The 15,676-nt window shown below is 43.3% G+C and overlaps 1 protein-coding gene across 2 annotated transcripts in view; it reads left to right on the top strand.

The window, feature by feature from the left end:
• The first annotated feature begins 5,330 nt into the window (after positions 1 to 5,330).
• RALA (RAS like proto-oncogene A) overlaps positions 5,331 to 15,676 on the top strand; it is a 30,020-nt gene continuing 19,674 nt past the window's right edge. The window contains exon 1 of one of the 2 annotated variants that reach the window (XM_075142979.1): positions 5,331 to 5,705. The gene's annotated coding sequence lies outside the window, so the exon portion shown is untranslated. Of the gene's footprint in view, positions 5,706 to 14,817; positions 14,837 to 15,676 lie in introns of those variants that run through there. The other variant, XM_075142980.1, reaches the window with a different exon arrangement.

Raw genomic sequence — 15,676 nt, 5'->3', positions numbered from 1 at the left:
ACCATGACTAGCTCAGATGGAGTACTGAGAATAATGTCATTTGGACAGCTAATAGAGCTAAGCAAATGCAAGTATCTCATTACCCAACAGTTTGTTACAATAATCCCGCTATCTTTTTAGGGAGTATGTATCTGTTTGCAAGTGTAGGGGGACACGTGTGACAGGTTTGGAGGCAGTCACAGATGATGGGAAGCTCCTCTGTCAGCTGACAGATTAAGATGTCCTTGCATTGAGCAAGAGTAGTAGCAGCAACTGCCCACACAACCTTTGTGTGTGTGTTGATTTGTAGTGTTCAAAATCTGGACTGGATTGCTTCATTTTGAGAATAGCTGATGTTTACCTGTGCACATCACAAAAATATTCCCTGGGTTGTATGTGCTGCAAAAGCATAGAGTAAGAAAGACTATTCCTACCTTGTAGAGCTTAACCTCTAAATATAAAAGGCAGGTGAAAGTTGGGATGGGAAAAGCGGGCTGGCCAAGATCAAAGCAGATTAGTGACACTGTGAGAGTATGTCGTGGTTTAACCTCAGATGGCAACTAAGCACCACACAGCCACTCCCCCACTCCCCCTGCTGGGATGGGGGAGAGAATCAGAAGGGTAAAAGTGAGAAAACTCGTGGATTGAGATAAAGACAGTTTAATAGATAAAGCAAAAGCCGCGCACACAAGGAAAAGAAGGAATAAGGAATTCATTCACTACTTCCCATCAACAGGCAGGTGTTCAGCCATCTCCAGGAAAGCAGGGCTCCATCACACCTAACAGTTACTTGGGAAGACAAATGCCATCACTCCGAACGTCCCCCCCTTCCTTCTTCTTCCCCCAGCTTTATATGCTGAGCGTGACGTCATATGGTATGGAATATCCCTTTGGTCAGTTGGGGTCAGCTGTCCCAGCTGTGTCCCCTCCCAGCTTCTTGTGCACCCCCAGCCCACTCGCTGGTGGGGTGGTGTGAGAAGCAGCAAAGGCCTTGGCTCTGTGTAAGCTCTGCTCAGCAGTAACTAAAACATCCCTGTGTTATCAACACTGTTTTCAGCACAAATCCAAAACATAGCCCCTTACTAGCTACTATGAAGAAAATTAACTCTATCCCAGCCAAAACCAATACAGAGTGGAATTAAGATTACTTAAATCCCAATTCAGTAGGCTGCCCCCTAAGACCTGGAGTTGTACTGCCTAACAGCAGGCACCAAAATAAGCTTTGTCACATCAGATTCTCCTCCTAGTTTTTGAAGAGAAACAGGCAGGGAGGGAGATTCAACCCCCTAATACCGGCACCACCCTCTCAAGGCAGCCATCTCTGTTGCATAAAGTGGGAGCTACGTACCAAGTCTGCACTTGGGCATGCCAGTTATATAGCTCAAGCGTAGTATGTCCCTAAAACCTGACTATCCCTTACACAAACACACACAAAAGCACACAGAGTTACAAAATTGGGAAGTATGAGTATGTTGATAATTAGCCAAGCAATAGTTTACCGTATTCTTCACTTATTGTTACTTATGATTTCTCACAACTGGTACAAATTGGAGGCAGGTGAAAGCTTCTAGCTCTTTCCTTTTGTTGGGGGGGTGATTCTCCCCAGAATACATGGTGGATTTGGGTTGGGTGGTTTCTTTCCTTCAGTCCTGCTACTTAGAAACTCCATTAAATCACAAATACATTTCATGTGTCCTTATGCATTTGTAATAAAACCTTGTCTAATAAATTCTAATACAGTTGTGCCGCCAGCATAAAAGAGAAGAAATTACCCATAATACCAGGAAATGCTACCTCCCTGTATTGATTTCAGTTCAGCAATACTTCACAACACAGAGGGCCACACACCCACAGACCCAGCAGATGCCAGGCTAATCAATTCTGGGCTGAAATAGGAGGGCGTCCTCAAAAACTAGCAAGTGGTTTTATTCCCTTTCTATTTTGTCCCTTAGAAAAATGAAGTCTCTCTCACCCTGGAAGATTTATTGAGATCTTGAAGGAGGAATAGATGTTTTATGCGTGATAAGGTGGTTTTCCAAAGAACATGGTTCATTCATTCATGTCAACAGAAATCCAAGACAAAATTACAGCCTTAAATTATGCATACTTTAGATATATATTGTGTGCTATAAAATGTGTGCTAAAGTAAAGGGAACAAGTATTTTTTGTTCCCTGGGAAAGGAAGTTGCACATCAATGTTTTTCCCAAAGATTTGGACATGTTTTGTCTGACATGTCCACCGTATCTTTAGCTTTTTAAAATAAATGAAATCCTTGTCAGTATCAGTTGATTTCTTAGTTGTATTATGGTACATAATGCAAATACTACTAGCACAGGATTAGTTACATCTCTGCTTAATTAGAGTTTGTAATTTTTCTCTGCAAGTATTTTACGTGCAGAGCTATACTGGCACATATGCTAATACATAACAAAGGACAATCACTACATACATCCTTGGGGCCACATTGCAAATGTCTACTACGCTGTCTATGTGGTTTTAGGTGCCCAGTGTAGCATTTAAGCACCAGCGAGCAGTGAGCAATTCAAACTTGCTGCTACTTTGGGCTGCCCAACCCTAAGTTCCTATGCCGTCAATGGAGTGGAATAGTTGCAATACCTACTCTCCTCTGACCAGTTGCTCTCTTACACAGAGGAGCCAGAGTCACGCCCTAGAACGTCACAGGTGCTACAGAGATGCTCTCACTATGGTCACTTGCTAGCAATTGGATAGGAATTATTAATGTAATGTAATGCATTTTCATGGAAATATTTCTGTTAGTTTTGGGTTAAAGAGCTCATTTTTTCTACTTGGTTTAGGCAAGTTGCCAGGGGACATTTCACAAACAGAGGATGAGGGGTATACTATAAACTGTTTTTTATTGCATTATGATATGCAGCTTGGGCCACGGGACAAAAATTCAAAATAAAATGACATTTGTCGTCTTAAACAAGATAGCTCTAAAGGGAGATCAAAAGGACAAAGGCCATGTGCATTAACAAGCAGCATGGTGCAAAAGTGGCATTTCCATAGAGTGAAAGAGTTGGTATCAAGGTCCTGGCAACCGCACTATATGTATTACAGGGGGGAGGTTATTTTGGACTAGCTCTAGTCTGGTCCCACAGACAGAACGCCCATTAGCAGTGGAAGTGCCTGAAGTGCACTCCTGCAGCGCATCTCAGTGTCCCGTCCTACACAAATCCAGTTTGCCTGTTCCAAGACCACTCTATAACGCACATCAAAGCAGAGTAGATCAGGACAATCGAGAGCTTAGTTTCAGAGCTGCGCTCCTGATCTGAACCATAAACACTGATGACCAAAATAATGTCTTTGATACTTTTTAGGCGTGATCCGAACTGCTATTAAAATCAATACAAAGACTTGGTTGACTTCAGCAATGGAGCTTCCCTTCCACACGCTGAGAAGGGAAGGGGTACGATTACTGGTCAAGAAAAGATGAAGGGAACAAGAGAGGAAGAATAGGAGTGACTGCATGTGCATTTTGTCATCCGCTAGTCACACCTTTTCTGCAACTAATGATTTTTAAAACTGTGTGATTTCAGGGCATGATTGAGTGCAGGTCTTGAAGACAGGGAATAATCATTCTTGGCTTCTCTGCGCACTAGGAAGTATTGAATGGTTGCAAACCACAGTATTAATGATACCTTAACTATGACTCAGCCACTCTTCCAACGGAAGGGTTCTGGAATACCTATTAAGAGTAATACAGTATTTAGATACTCAAAGGGCTGTAGAAGTTGGGCCAAGATTTCTTGAAGACCCCTGAATCAGTATGTGTATAGGGTCATGCTAAGACTCTTCCAACATTTTCATGCTCTCATGAAAAGGCTAATCATAGCTCGCGTGCAAATTTTTCCCTGTCATGAAATATCTAAAATGTTCTGTGCCTTATTTTGGCTGTTTTGTTAACTCAGTGTTACCAGCTTTCCTTCCCCCAATCCTTTTTTTCTCCCTCCATTTAACAGAATCCAACATTTCTTTGTGTAAATGAATGTATTTTGGTATTTTAATCAGAACGAACTGCATTTGGATTGCTCCTTTATTGCTATCAGTTTCTCAAACTGTGGAATGTGCAAAAATTAACTCATACTGAAATGTGAGGCCAACAAAACTAAATCCTAGAGGGAGATGGACTGAACACTGGCTAAATGTCCAAGATGTCATAAATTGCAGAAAACTGAGCACAGAGAACAACAAAGAAGATTTTAAAGTGCACCTGCTTTGCAAATAGTGTGCAATGGCTGCATGATGCAAACATTGAGGTCGAAGATTTCCAGCTGAGGTGATAAAAACTGGAATTTCCAAACTTAGAAACTACCTTCAGCCAAGTAATTGTGAGGAGGAGGGGAGAGGTCAAACCAATTTGTGTCGTCCCTGAATGGTTACAGCCTGATAAAACAAAAACACATACTGAGCAGTCAATTGCTATATTATGCTTAGGTTTCATTACATCACTTACATTATGAGTTTAAATCATGCTGTGTTTACACAAAGCTCCCATTTAAGTGAATAATTTAACAGTGAAAGATAGAGTTATTAAGGCATCGTTATTATTATTTGAATTATTGTTATTAACATGGAAACTCTCTTCTCATATTTCCCAGGTTTGTTTGGCATCTATAAAACCCTTCATGCATGGAGTGGTCCATGACTGAAAAAAAAAACCCTCTAACACAGTGCTTCATGTTCCCTTCTTCTTAAACTCAGTATATTAAACGTTTCCTCAGTTTCAACTTGTCCCTTGAGGAAAGCTCATGTTCTGCGTTCACCACTAAAAATAATTGTGTTTATAAATCTAGCGACAGATGTCAGGAACTTATCTCCTTACCATGGCAGAACATGCCTCATCTATTCACCAGATCGGGGATTAGCTGGGGGGGGGAGGAGGAGCGGACATGAAGCTACGATGTTTGTCTCACTGACTCGCTTAAAAGATTCGGCTGAAACAAAGGGGGAGAAGCAGGCGCTCCGCCACCATTAGGCTTCCGAGTTAACGTGCCGGTGGGATGAGTGGGACACAGCCCCCAAACCGGGCTGACCTAGGCAGGGGGCCCGTCCCCCGCCTGGCAGAGCGGCTGCTGCCAGGAACAGGCCTCGAGCTGGTCTCGGAGGTTGGCTCCGCGGGGGAAAGGCGGCGTTCCCCCGCAAGCCACGCACCCGCCGCTGCCGCCACCCAACCGCTGGCCCAACGGCTCCCCCCACCGCTACCACCCGGCCCCGCCCCGCCCCGCCCCGCGGCCCCTCCTGGGCGGGGCCTCGCGCCGCCACCCGACGCGGCGCCCCGTGCGCGCGCTCCGCCGGAAGCAGCTGCCTCCCGCCTGCTCCGCCTCCTTCCGGAAGCGGGTTCCGCCCGCGCGCACCGGCCGCCTGGCCCCTGCCCCGCCACGCGCGCCCGCTCCTCTCGGCCCCCCCCCTCCCCGCCCAGCCTCCGCCGCTCGCGGCCACGCAAGCACTGCGCGTGCGCGTCCCGGCGCCTAACTCCCTGCCCCGCGCGGTGAAGGGGGCGGGGCCGCGCCCGGTGACGCTCCTGCCTCTGCGGCGGCCTCTGGCGCGGCCCCGCCCTCCGCCGCGGGCCGCGCGCGCGCGCGCGCGCGCCGCCGGCTCTGCGCGCGGGGGCGGTGCCAGGCGGCACCAGGGCTCCCCTCGCCCGCCCCGCCCTCCCCACTCGCTCCTCCGGCGGGCAGCGGAGCTCGCCCCGCCGCCGCAGGTGAGTCGGGGGCAGCGCGGGGCGGGGGAACGGGCCAGCGCCGCGGACCGGGGCGGGGGGAGCCGCCTGGCCCCTCGCCACCGGGGCTGGGGAGCGCAGGGACCCCTCCCCCCCCGCCACCGCGGGAGTGCTCCGGTGCGGGGGGGAGCGGGCGGGGACTCCCTGTGGCCCGGCGCCCCCTGTGGCCCGGCGCCCCCGGGGGGCCCCGCGCCTGCCGCTGTCCCCCCCCCGCCGCCCCTGGCCGGTGGTTGGTGGCGGGCGGCCCCACCCCGAGGTGTGGGGAAAGGTGGGCGCGTCCGCGGGCGGGGCCCAGAGCCTCCCGCGGGGGCCCGGCGGCCGGCACCCGGCCGCTCCCTGAAGGTTACGGGCGTCCAGCTTGGGGGCCTCCCGCCTCAGGCCTGCCGCTGCCCTCCCGGGCGCTGAGGGGAGCGGGGAGGGGGTGTCGGGGCAGTGGAGCCCCCGGGGAGGGGGTGCGGCGGGGTCCGGCCGCCTCCTGTTGCCGCGGGAGCGGCGGCGGCGTGAGGCAGGTGCGGCGTCCCCGCCGCGGCCGCGTCCTCAGGGTGCGGGGTGACCGCGGCCAACGCCCGCACCTGCGGAGGGTGGAGCGCGGCAGCGCCTTTACCCCGAACAAAGGGGCCGCGCCTCGGGGCCGGCGGGGGAAGGAGCCGGGGCTCTCACCCCCCGGCCGAGCCTGCCCGGGCCGGGCTGGACGCAGCGGCTGCCGCGGCGGCGGCAGGGTGCGGGAGCCTCCGTGCCTGTGCGCTGCAGTTGGAGGATGAGTAAGAGCAGCGTTTCTGTAACGTTTAATTGCTGCTCACTTTCGTGTGCTGTTCTTTTCTGTAGTGGTACGCGTTAAAAGGCGTTGCTGGTAACTATAGCTTGTGCTTGCCTGCAACAAAAGGAAGGAGTACAAAGTATGCCCATTAAGTTGCCTAAATAAAAGAGCCTTTCAATGCTCATGTATCTGGTTAGGTAAATAATTTGGTGTTTACTTTTGGGTTTCTTTTAAATGGAAGCTAATAGCTTCATCTCCTTCCCCTTAATTGAGTCTCTTTAAAAATGAAGATGTTAAGTGGGCCATACGTATCCCAAGAGTCACCTGGAGAGAGATTTTTATGTGTGAACTGTGTGTCTGCTTTGTAGCATCACTGAACTGTCCTGGCAGAAAGACTGCCAAAATGTTTATTTTCAGACTCAGCATGACCTTAAAGTTTTGTTTCAAGCTTGCATTTCCAGCTCTCATTGGAAAGAGACTTTGCATTCTGCAGTGCAAACCATTACACTTCCACAAGTGGAAGCGATAGATACCTCTGCTGGCATTTCAGTGTCTGGAGATAGGTCACGGAGAGGTGTGCACAAAAAGCTATCAGTTGTTCTTTGTCTTTTCCAATGAAAGTTAAACTGGAAAGAGAGGAGCTCCTGGCAGAGGGGCTGCATGGACTGGGAGAAGATATTGGGATTCTATTAGTTGTCAGGCTACTTAATAGTGATTATAACTGGGTTCTTAATTAAAAATCCTCTTCTTTTCAGCCGACTTATTAATCTAATAGCATCAACATTTAAATCCTGGGAAATCATGAGCATTCTTAATAGAATGAGGAACAACTGTGTGATATGTAAATCTCTGATATAGTTTTAAGCCCTTCAGTCTATGCTTGTGAGACAGCTTGTCAAACATTTTTTGTGGAAGCCTCCGAATGGTAGAAGTTGTAGGCATTGCCAGGGCTAGTGATGTTTACCCTTTTTTTCTTTTCTGCAAAAACGGGAGAATGTGACATACTGTTGCACAAAACAATCAAAAAAAGCCTTCAGTCCACTGCATGAGAGGTCAACTGTGGGGTTAAATAAGCTGTGATGCTAAACAGTGAATGTACTCCTTTACTATTGAAAATTCCTTGATCTCAGTCTTCGCTTTGTCATGTTCTTCTGAATTTGAGGAAGCGAAAAAATATAACCATTTTAAGGTGAATGTTTTGAGTTGCATGCACTTTGGCAATGTTGAAATAATGTTGTCTTTATTTTTTTTTTTTTTTAGACTTTAAGGAGAGGATCTTTAGCAATGAAAGAGAAAGCTAGAATGTCTCCTAGCTGTGCATTTGTTGCAATGTGTCACCTGTGGGCATGTACTCTTACATAAATAATCCATAGGAATATTTGGGGGGGGAGGGGAAGTGGGGGAGGGGGACAGGGAGAGATGTGGCTGTGAGGATAAGGCAGTGCTGGCTAAAAGCAACCAAGGAGGAACACAAGACTCTTAAATAACTGTTGTTGGAGACCTTGCAATGATCCATGTGTCTTCTGTATTCAAAATGACTTCCATAAGAACAGTTGTGTTCTTAACCTCAGTTAAATCATGCACTGACATCCCTGCATATACTTTTTCTAAGGGATTACCTTGAAACAGGGGTGTTCTGTCCAAGATGAACTTTTACTCCTGTTAAATTTCAACTGCATCTGACTTGGGAGAAAATAATTGCTGAGGCAAAGGATGTTGCTGTCTTACAAACTGATGTATGGCAGTCTTGGGTATCAAAGAATAACGTAAAAAGTTGTTTAGGCAACTGCATTTCGGCTAATTGACAACAGTGTTATTTTCCCTGCAGTTTCACAATTGAAGAAGAAATAATTACATGAGAAAAATCTTTTAACTTTGTGATTAGATTTGTTTGTTTTGCCACCCTAGCAAAAGCTATAGGATATAGGGGTCCTGGGAATAAGGCGGTGATCACATGTGTTCTGGGCAGGGAACTCCCCACCCCCTTGAGAGTGCTTACAGCCAGCTTCCAGTAAACTTCTAATGGCTCCAAGCTATTGAAATTACTTTGCATCTAAATTGAAATCTTTTTTAAGTGAAGGTAGTTTGGTAGGCTAGTGACAGCATTCTTGTGAACATATTATAGCCTGCCCACATCACACACGCACTTATGGGACAACTATTCTACGTCTCCTTCCTACCTTATGAAGAATTGATGTGAGGAACCAAGAAAATAGAACAGTTGGTGTAATTACTGTACATCCACTGAATGTTCTGCAAAATGTTTTACATTTTATAGATTACTAAGTAGGGAAGAAATGGTTATATGTTATTAGTCTGTTGCAGTACTTAAAATCAGCTCTCAGAGTAGTTCTAAAACGTTATTGGTAAGTCTTACTGTCTGCAGAATCTGAAATTATTTATAGTCCTTGCAGATATAAAGAACTTAGACTCACTTTAACTATAGCAAATGTGCCTTGCAGACAGACCAGGGAATTATTAAATCCTGTTTTGCTTCTCGTCATGTTTTAACTATTGTGAGTCAGAGTGAGCACCTACCAACCAGGGATTTGTCAGTGGGCACAGCTGCTTGTTGAATCTCTTTGGTAGATGTGCAACCCACAACCATCAGGTTAGGCTTATGCTCTGAGTCTTAGGAGCTCTACACAGCAGCAAAAAAATTCTGAAATTCGTACAGAAAAAACAGTACTGGATTTAGGGGTGGGAGCAAGTTAGAAAGCAATGTAGTGTAGGCTAAGTAACGCTGCCTTAGAATGACACGATGAGAGAATTGATTGCCTTTGCCTAGAGGGTGGCTTAGTCTTTACTACTAGTGTTTTGTTTAGGATTAGTTTTGTGTTTATCACAATTCTTAGCACCTTTGGGGCAATAAAGTGGTAACACTGAAGAGTCCAGGCTGTGCATAGAGGGGGAAAAAAGGGGAAAGAGGTGGATAGGAGAGGTTAGACATAAAGATAGGAGGTGTAATGAAAAAGACAGTTACCATAGAGAATTCAAAAGAAGCTATGCTGTAATCAGTTTATAATGCTAATATGGAGAGGAGCCAAGAATGCAAAGAAGGTAGCACAAACAAGAGATATAAAGAGAGTTGGTTGCGTAGTAACTCTGCAATCGTTACTGTAGTGGAATTGATGATGCTTATTTTGTGATATGGCTCCTTAGTTCAAGTAATTACAACATACATTGAATTCCTACCAGTACAGTTCATTTCTCTCTATAACAGTAAGCTTACTGCATCGTTTGATGCAAGAGTGTGTGAATGTCTGGTGCAGTGGCCCACAATGTTTCATTAAAAAATGGCATGTAAATACACTGTATGACCAAACAAGTATTTCTGCAAATTATGGAAAATGTGATTTTGCAAAGGAGCTTGACACCTGTGTTTAGTAGGTAGCAGGGATCAGCCATGCATTCAGGCCTTGGTACCTGTTTTATTTTACTCTCTGAAATGCTAACTGAATACCCTTCTGTGCTTAGACTTGATCTTTAACTCTGATCCTTGTCTCCAGTAGTCTGAGAATGCTTATGTGCAACACCCACAGAGAAATGTTTCCATCAACATTGAACAGTGCAGAAAACATAGAAGTCTTCCAGACATGAAACTTCTGTGAAGAATGTTAAAAGCCAGCTATGTGTGGTATAGTCCTTCTCTTTGCTAGTACTCCCGGTCAAGCCCATTGGACAGCGCAGAGTAAAGCTAATCTGTCATTTCAAGGCTGTACCAGTGTAGTCCTGTTGGTATAGCTGTGCTGTTTCCTGAAAGGGCTTTTAGTATGGAAGTAGTTAATTCCAGCAGCACTTTCCCCAGTGGGATTTATTTCAGACCTCAAAATAAAAGAAACTATACAGACAGGAAAACAACGTTAATGTGACAGACTTCTGCAGGCATGCTGTGTCAGTCACAAAAACCGCCGTTGACTGGTGAGGTCACACCATGGAAGATGTTTGAGTAGATGGACCCAAAGGCCCTACTCAAAGCAAGGCTGATAGAAGCTCATCCTTAATCATCTGTCACTGTTACCCATGGAGATCAAAGTAAGCAAAATCAGATACTGAATTAAAGTGGTTATGGTGTGGAAGAGCTATTTTGGTATGACACCACTAAGTTATAAAGTTTTTACACACTTAACCACCTAAATTAATTCCACCTTTGTAGTGTAACATGCTAATAAAGCTTAATTCCAATCCTCAGAACTCTTGTATTTTAAGAAATAACACTTTAAATCGCATACTCTTAACAACTGGCTTCTGTAAGGTCAAAATTTATATTTAACAATATCCAAATTAAGAGTTCATTGCAGTGGTCCAGTATGGTCATGACTGATGGCTCCATACACTTTACTGCAACTTGAATTCTCTGCCTTTTTATAAGTTTTCATTTTTGAAGTTGTCACTGATTTGAAAATGAATATGAAATTTGTTCTACATTGATACAGTTCACATTGTGAAGTCAGTGACTTAGCACTGGTCTGTATAAGTATGATTTGTTAAAGCATCTTTCCTTCATGCTCCAGGTTGTGTATTTTTTGTCTGCTGCTGATCAGGCATGATGGTTTTGAGATTCCAGTTCATTCATATGCACTGGAAGTAAGGTATATAATAAAACAGGAAAATTTAGCCTAGAAAGAAAACATTGCACTCTGGACTCCTTCACTATAAAGTCCACTATTGTCATTCAGAATTTAAAGAGCAGATGCACTAGGCTAAATATCAGAAACTGCTTTCTGTTAAGCAAGTTCACAGCCTAAAATGTTATTAAATGTTTAGTGTTGCAAGGAAGAAAGGATGGCTACGTGTAACTTTCATCATGAAATTCAGCGTGGTCTGCAACATGTTGGAGTACCCCAGTGGGAAGATATCCACTGTAACCTGAGATGCATAAAATGCTAGTACTTGATTGTTTTTCCCTGTTTAATGAAGACTGTGGTAAGAACAATAATGAAAAATTAAGACTGTGATAAAGAACAATAAGAAAGCTGCTAGTCTGAATTACTAATTTGGTTTGCATCAGTAGTCATTTTGGTTTAGTATATAGTGTAACGTAAAGGGCTGTTTTTAGAATAATTAATTAAAAATACAGTGCATTTGTTTCAGAAATATTAAAAAGCGTGAAGTTAACCAAGTGGTTTTCCAAGTGCAGTATTCTTTCCGGGAAGAACTTGTCTCAGGTGTGATTGTGTAACAACAGTTGAGCAGGAGCTGTTGCTGCCCTGTGGATTTAGAGGAGTTAAATTCTAAATCTTAATCCAAGCTATGCCTTGATCCTCTTTCTTACATCTCGTTTTGATAACAACTTGGATCTTAAGTCATGATCTCAACTTTTTACCCTTCTGCTACTGCTGTGAGGGGAAAATACTCACTTTTAACCAATACATATTGCACATCTTTAATGTCTCTGTGCTTTGTTAAGGAATCCCATTGCAGGCATTGCCAACTGGTATTTCTTGTGTTCAGAGCTAGGGAGATTATAATTTGTAGATTGGTGGTGTTCTTCAAGAGGCCAGTAGCTGGTCCACAATATGTTTTAGGAAAGCCTGTATGCATACTCCCATGCAACTGGCTCCCTGTCAATCACTGTCTTCGGGCATGTAGTTATTAGTTTTACTGATGGGCTTACAGTTACAATTACACTTAAAAGAAAGATTTTATAGTGCAGCTGCTCATCAAAATGCTAGAATTTCTCAACTCCTCTTTGCCTAAGAACCAAAGAGTGAGATATGAAATGTTTGGTTTTGGAATCATTCAGAAACCTTAGAAGGTCCTGATTTTTATTTTGAGAACCTTCTTTACTGTCCTGTCTTTTTAAAGTTTTGCATTGGATCTTGTTGGGAAAGTTGATCTTTTTAGGTAACTTGGTTTGGCACATGCTTTTCTAGCAGAAGAGCATCTGTTTTTCTTAAAATTAAATGAAGGTTAACCTATATCTGTTGTATTTTCTGTCTTGCAAAGGTTGAGCTTTATAGCTCTTGCAGTCAGAACAGATAGAGGAATGAAATAATCTAACAAAAGCATTCTTCTCTGCAAGATGTATGAGTTAGAACTGAGACCATGTGTATAACATGCATAGTGTTTAAGTGAGTTTCTTCAAGCTGGAGTATTTTGAAGAGCATTGCAAAAGCAAATTAGTTCTAGTGATCTTAAGTGTAGTTTGGAAAACTTGAAGAAAACCATCCATTGCTTGAGGAGCAAAATTTTATATTGTAATCTTTCTAATAGGTTTTACTACAATTTTAGGGGGTAAGACTTTTTTACAGATATGGGGAAAAAATAATTCTGGGAGGAGAAACTGAAGCAGAAACAGTCTTGTAGCCAAATACTAGGATATTTTTTTAAAATATGAACAGTGAAATACAGTATGAAAAAATACTGAAATGGTCATAATTAACCCAGCCAGGATGGCATAGTTATTCTTGGACTGTAGTTTGCAGTAGTTTGAAGGAGAGATTTTCAGGAACATAATTTCTGTTTCTCAACAGACTAAGATCTTATCTGTGAACAACAGGAGTGGGTTTTAACAACACCAACTTTTCCAGACTTTGTGCAGGACTCAGATCGTGTGTGTATTAAGGTAACAGGAATAAACCCCTCAAGGAAAAAAGCTGTAAAATCAGCTTCTGACTCTGTGGAGAACTGATGCTATTAGAAGTACTGCAGCTGAATTGAAAGTATGCAAGTGACCAGCTGGAAATAAAATGTTTTCGTAGATCAGCAGTAGTGAAGGTTTTGTAGGCCAGAGGAAATCCTATATTACACCATGCAACATTGAAAAGGTATTAGGTCATGTACTTCTCACTGGAATTTAAAAGTTCATGTGTACAGAAAGGAATACAGCTCACAGTTGGTAGTGTTTAGTGTTGCAACATGTGTAGAATTAAATCAATTAAATGTTGATAAAGATACCAGATTTCACCATAGACAGACTTCTATAGTAGTTCTTCCCTGGGGAGACTGACCTTTAAAATAAACCAGATTTGGTCTGCGACCACCGCTGGAATGCCTTTAGCTTTTGTGTTGCATGTCTGGCCATGCTTGAGACCCATCGAGTGATGTGCAATAGTATACCCTCCTTAACAATACCTTTTCCAAAACTCCTTGCCTTTGGAGTGTAGTTACAAAACTAATTTTTAGGTTGTTTATCAGAAGTTTTAGATAGCTGCTTCACTTGGTTACCCAGATAGTCTAAACTGAATGTTATGCTTGCTTCTGTGTTCAGAAATTGATCCATGATTTTCACATACATTGCTGTATAAAGAACATTTTTTTAGATAGCTTGTTCTGTTAGAACTTACACACTTACATTCTCTTAAGTCATTTAACAGTTCTGCAATGTTCTGAATTATCATGTGTACGATAAGAGCTGTAGGAATCCAAATAGGAACAAAAAGCAATTTTTAAAAGTTGCAACTTTACAATTTGAGAACATTTATCTTGGAAGTGTCTTCTGTGGTGCTGCAAGAAATGTCTGATCAGTATTTTAAGCAAAGCAAGATCAAAACCACCTTGCACTGGCACTTAATGTGGAAATTGATAAATTGATCTGAATATTAATAATTTCATAGTACGTTCATGAACTGAATGCCATCTATTTCTAGCTACTGCATTATGCCCACGATATGTGAAATAGCCATGAAACTCTACCATGTATCATATGATTGGCAAGCATATATTGAACTAAAAGACAATTAATTGCCCAGTTGGGTCTTTTAGGTCTACTAGATTGATTCTACCAATTCAAATCATAGATCTAAATTTTAGAATAAACAGCATTTAAAAATGGGGAGGGATCAGACTAAACAGTGTTTCAACTTCCTGAATGCTGTATTACCATGCAACATCAGGTCTGTAACCACTTGTGTCCTTGAATCACCTATCCAAAATGTTAATTACAAGTCTTTTTGTGTATTTGCAAACCAGTCTCATTCAGCGAATCACACATATGAACTCCTTTTCCTCTGAATAAAACAGAGAAGTGATTAGGATTTTAGGAAGAGCAATTTGCACTGCATAGAATGTAAACAGGAGGAGAAGTTACTGGAACAAAATATGCCTACAAAAGTAGTACTCTTGCAATAATACTACAAAAGAGTACTTACACATTTGTAATTGGGTGGTAAAACAGATGGCAAAGTCATAAAATGAATGAAGTAACTTACTTTGCCAAGTCAGATTTCACTAATGAAATTTATTTGCTACAGCTGGATGATTCCTTAGAGGAATAAAAGGAATTTTTTGAAATGCAAAATCCAGCATGCTCCTATTTTATTAGGTTCCATTTGGCTGGTATGTTGCTGCAGTCTGCTTGTGGGGAGACAGAACGCTTGCCTGTATTTGTGAAGAGAAGACAGAGAATTTGGTGGTACCTGCTTCTTGTCTCTTGCTAATGACCTGTGTTCTGTCCTGTGTGTTCGCACCATTTGTGCTGCGGCCTTTGGTATAAATGTGCTTGTACCTGCTGATGCACTTGTTCCCTGCATCCTTCATTGCCAGAAGCCAATTAATAAAATGTGAAGGATAGTGTGTTTTGGTATTCCTACTCTGCTTTTATTGAAACTTCATCCAGCTAGGCACTGACCACATGGAAGAAGGCAGTGCCTGCCTCGAAAACGCTTTATTTGAAAGCTTAAAGTTTTTCTATGTCAAGAATTTCATAGGAGCGTTATTCAAACAAGGCTTCTGTGTTCATTCTGTCTGTGCTAATACCTTGAAAGAATTTAAGGGTGTTCCTGTGAGTTTTCGCTGTAATACTATATGACTGGCTAATGAGGCAAAATAAGTTGTTTTGAGCAGGATAAACTCCCTGAGCTATCAACATCAGAACTTGTCTCACTGTGAAGCAAGATGTCTGCAATACAAGAAGGCTGCTTCTACCAGCCAGAATGGTAGGCATTCTATATAGGAGGGATGGCATCACCCCTATAGATTCCTTAAGGGTTGAGTGCAGCCTGCTGTGAGCCTGGTGGGTACTTGTTTTTGCTTTGCAGATACCATTTGTTTCTAGATTTCTCTGTCACAAGTTAACTTTCCTGCCTATAAAGCAGTGAAACTATTTGGGTGGAGTTTTGGGTTTAGTGAGTGTGGATCTTAAGTCATCCTTTCTGGCTGTAAAAATGACCATATGGGTATTTGCTTTTTCTAGAAAATGCACATCTGACATTCTGAACTTCTAACTAAAGGAAGAGTATAGGGTTGTTAACAA

This window comes from Calonectris borealis, chromosome 2, assembly GCF_964195595.1.
Source record: "Calonectris borealis chromosome 2, bCalBor7.hap1.2, whole genome shotgun sequence".
In the NCBI taxonomy this organism is placed as follows: domain Eukaryota; kingdom Metazoa; phylum Chordata; class Aves; order Procellariiformes; family Procellariidae; genus Calonectris; species Calonectris borealis.
The sequence above is the reverse complement of the archived record's forward strand: the minus strand, read 5'-3'. Positions and strand labels throughout refer to the sequence as shown.